The sequence below is a fragment of the Petaurus breviceps genome, unplaced genomic scaffold, assembly GCF_028583685.1.
Source record: "Petaurus breviceps papuanus isolate PSGF00001 unplaced genomic scaffold, PetGlider_PUasm1.0 91041, whole genome shotgun sequence".
NCBI classification, from domain to species: domain Eukaryota; kingdom Metazoa; phylum Chordata; class Mammalia; order Diprotodontia; family Petauridae; genus Petaurus; species Petaurus breviceps.
In genome coordinates this window covers 31,429,328-31,434,364 of record NW_027187400.1, presented here as the reverse complement: position 1 = coordinate 31,434,364, position 5,037 = coordinate 31,429,328, and positions in this window count along the sequence as shown.

Sequence of the window (5,037 nt, the reverse complement as noted above, 5' to 3'; positions counted from 1 at the left end):
GACAGAGAGAGACAGAGAGAGAGAGAGAGACAGAGAGAGACAGAGAGAGACAGAGAGAGAGAGAGAGACCACTTTGTGGTCAGGAAGACCTACATTCAATTTCCCATAACAAGTATTGGACGATGCATAATTTATTTGGCCTCTCAGTGCCCCAGGTAACTTCTAAGATCATTAAGCTACAGAAGAAACGATGATTTGCACAAGTGGATGGAACTTCCATAACAGGAAATTTCTTACAAAAGTAAACCTTTTAAATAAATCTGAAGATTTTTCTTTAGAATTAACCAAATAAATTCATTGCATACTATTGTAAAAGAAAAATTAAACCAAAGTCCTCAAAACAAACAGAATCAAACAAAACAAATCCCTTAACTGGCTGTTATAAAAAGTTTAATTCTGCACTCTGAATGCATCACCTCTCTGTCAAAAGCTGAGTAGTTCCTTGAACACTGGTTCTGTTGAATCACTGGATGGTCATTGCATTGAGAATCACTTTTGAAAGTTGTTTGTTTGTTTGTTTTTTTCTTTGCTGTTATTATTCTATGAATTGTTCTTCTCGTTCTGCTCACTTCAGTTTGTGTCAGTTTATACAAGTCTACCCATGTCTCAGAAATCATTTGTTTCTTCAATCCTACAGAACAATAATAATTTATCCCACTATTTTGTAATCTAAATAAAATAATTAAACCAGCACATATATGTGTGTGTAATACAGACAAATATATATATAGTTATACATACATCTATATATGTGTACGTGTATGAATATACACACCTATATGTGTGTATATATGCATACATATATACCTATATAGGTATGTGTGTGCACACACATATATAAAACTCATACATATCTATGTATATGTGTCTATCTTTATGATATAATATGCTTCCAATGGTATAGTCTTAAAAATGGACCTCATAAAGTTATCTCCAGGTTTTTTGATAGACCCAGTACTTCCCAATCTTCAGTGGGGGGTGGGAGACCATCTAGTCCAGTCTACTTCACTTACAAATGAGGAAACCAAGGTCCAAAGAGTTCAGTGACTCATCTAAAAGCAGATGGACAACTCAAATACTACACTGATGATACCAAACCTGAGGGAATACAGTATGACTGAGTTGGAAGTCTACGGAATTTGAAATCACAAGGTCTGTGGTCAAATGCTAACTCTTTGACTTACTATCTTGAACAAATCATTTGACCTCCCTAGACCTCAGTTTTCTTACCACTAAAATGAGAATATTGAACAATTTTATCTATCTATCTATCTATCTATCTATCTATCTATCTATCTATCTAATCTAATCTATCTATCTATCTGCCTGTCTGCCCTATCTCTCTATTAAAAATAACCCAAATTCACTGAAGGCTGTCAATCAGAGATTTAGAATTAAAAGAGACCCTTAAGATCATATAGTCCAACTGCTTCATTTTAGATGTGAGGAAACTGAGGCATATGGAGTTTAAGCTACTATCCCAGTGATATACCTAGTAATTGACAGAATCAGGATTTGAATTCAGATTTTCTGACTTCAAATTCAGAACTCTTTCCTCTAACCCACTTTTTTTTCTCCCAGAATTTTCAGCCTGTCCTTTTAGTATCTCCAGTGTAGCAGTCTTTTCATCTGTGAAATGAGGGTTTGGGGCTAGATGACCTCCAAGGGTCTTTCTAGCTCTTGATCTATAATCATAATTGCTAAACATTCAGTATACTGCCAGGCTTACTGAGGCCCCTAAGAAGGATAAAACATATCAGATCCCTTGATGAAATTTACAATTACCTTGTGAGCTTCATTTATTTTTCTTTTTAAGATCATACATTAGAAGCATCCTATCTCAGGGATACAGGTAGAAGCTAGTATGACCTTGGCTGTAGCTGATTTGAAGAAGAGGAGTAGTCACAGCTATGGAAAGAGGAGATAACTGGAGAAGGGGAATGATAGCCAGAGAACCATGGAAAGTTCCCAGAAAGGTTACAGTGGATGATTTTCTATGAAGATGTGCCTTCCCCCAACCCAGCCCAGCAATGACCCACAATATTGTAAATGGACAGATAGCACATGGTAGAGACAGAGCTTGAATCCTGATTTTCCTGAGTCTGAAGCCATCTCTCCACATACTATGTCATGAATGTGTTTTCTTGTATCTAGTAGGTGCTTAAAATGTTTATTGAATTGAAAGAAGAAAGTAATACCCAAGAAAGTCCAGCCCACTGAGTAGGTGTCTTATAGTGAATTTATTAGAGGGACAAGGTAAGCTCTTTGTAAATAATGATTATTTCATTTACTTTATTTGTATTACTTATGCCAAACATAGTGCCTGAAATAGTAGACCCTTAATAAATGTGATGATGGATGGATGGATGGATAGATGGATGAATTGACAGGACAATTGGACATGGCTAGGTTCTGATAATTTCAAAACAGATGAGATCCAGATCTATTTGAGAAGAGTTGAAATGAGTTGACAATAAAGGTTTGAAAGTCTGTATATTATCCTCCAAATCCCATATTCTTTCATTTATCGTAGAAAAAGGTCATGACTAGATCATGGATTCCAGAGCTAACCCATTCCTCCTTTTATAATAATAATAATGCACCCCAACTGTACTTCACAATCAGCCAATATACATTTATGAAACACATACAATGTACCAGATACTGTCCTAACCACTAAGAATATAAATGTAATAACAGTTCTTATCCCCTTATTTACTTTATTATGACATGTGATATAATATGATATGATTAAGCTTATGCATATAGGTATACTGGTTCCAAAGTATGCTTTATATCACCAGAAATAATAGATATAACAGTATCTAATGATAGGATGAAAAACTAAATAGATATCTACAAGATATATACAGAAAAGGGAGGTAACTTCAAAGTCAGGGAGAAGCACTATGGACAAAAAAGGAAAGACCTCCTGTATAGGGCAGGATATGAACAGTTTCTTGAGGAAACCCGTAAAACCAAAAAAAAAAAAATAGGGGTTAGGAAAAAGCAGTCCAGGGTAGGGGAACACTTAATGCAAGCCTCTGAATAAAAGCAGTGGTGGTGGATGTCATGATGTGTGTGAGAAACAGTGAATAGGGCTGAACAGCTGGATCATAGCATGTGAGGTAATTAGCCAAGAGGAAAATGGATGTAAAGCACTTTGCACACTCTACAATGGTGCATAGATGCCCATCAGTGGTACATTTTAATTTCTTCATCAGGAGTCCTAGAAACAGATGAAATCACATACCTGGTCTAAAAAAAAATCCATCGAACTTTTGAGTAGTGGAATTATTATCGACAGAGGCAGCAGGAAGGTTGGGTTAAACTATAACCTCAGACACATCTTAGACAATTCACTTACCTCATTCTCTGAGAATTCTCTGACTCTAAGTACCAGAGAGGACACTATCTTGTGTGAGTTGAAGATGTTTTCTCACCTGGGAGTTCGCTATACCATCATACCATTCAAATCACTTCCGGTCCCTCTTCTTATTATTTTGGGAGATATACAGCATTCTTTGGAGCCAGTATACCAATATGCATATGTATAAACACATAAATGTATGGATTGCAAGCCTATGCATATACACATTTATGTATATGTGTACATATACACAATGCACATGTATATGCATGTGTGTGCCCTGCATGTATGCATGCATGTACGTAATGTGAAGATTTGTTGCATAGGTCTTCCATATGATCCTATATGGAATTCAGAAGCATATTAGTATAGGGTTATTGGCACTACTTATTTCAGCTAAGCCCATCTGCAGCCAATCTTATTTCTCTTGAATCTCCTTCATTAGCAAATGAAATAGTACATGAAAAGCACTACATCAATTACAGTTAATATTCAAAGTCTCTCTATTGATTCTTTGACAATAGGGGCATTGTTACATTGAAGGACTATTGTTTTATAGATTTATAAGTTCCCTTAGAGATCACCTCGTTCAGGGGTGGGGAACCTACAGATTGCAGGCCACATATGACTCTCTTATTCTATGAAATAGGGATTCAGTCAAAGGGTGGCACTTGAGGACTTAGAGGGCCACATGTGTCCTCAAGGTCACAGGTTACCTTCCCCAATTCACCTTGTTCTTTCCTCCATTTTAGAATGGAGGTAACTGAAACCTAAACTGAAAAGTAGCTGAAGTAACTTCTCTCAGGTCCCAGAGGTTACATGTGGCAGCCTTGAGATGCCATCTCACTTCATGTCAAGGCCTTATAGGCTTCTACCAGCACAGTGTATAAAGCAAATGCACAAACCTGTTTCTTTCCCTCTAAGAGTTTTGAGTCTAAGATACACACATTTCCACAGGTACAGGGATGTGGGTTGCATAAAGCAGGTCCTTTTTATGTTTCAAATCTTTATCTTGTGCTCTGGATGCTGCCAGATCAGATCAAAACACATCAAAAAGAGAATTTTGAGAATACACACTTCCCAAAGGCTCTTTCATGAAAACTGCTTTTTTTATTTTTATTTCTACTAGGAGGAATAGAGAACAGCTAAAGAACAAATTCTGCTGCTAAAGAATTATTATTATTATTTTTAAGCTATCAGGGTTAAGTAACTTGCTCAAGGTTACACGGCCAGGTGTTTCTGGGTGGGTGCTAAGTGTCTGAGCCTGGGATTCGATCTCCAGGTCTATCTCAACACTGGAGCCGGTGCTCTTACTCGCTGTGCTACCTGGTCGCCCCTAAGAATTATTATTTTAAACCGAGGGCCATTCAGGCTTCTGCTTTGGCTAACATTTAGTAAAATAGCTTCAGCATCTCCCTTATCCCCCTTTTCTGAAAATGAAACAGTGGGACCCAGAAACATCAGGATTTGGACAGAAAAACTAATGCCAGAATAACAATACTCATATTTATTATGTTAACATCAAAAAATCAGTTTACCTACAGTATCTTTTTTGAATGCTCCAAGAGAATGTAAACTCTTTGAGAAGAGGTACTCTTCCCTCCTTCCTTCCTTCCTTCCTTCCTTCCTTCCTTCCTTCCTTCCTTCCTTCCTTCCTTCCTTCCTTC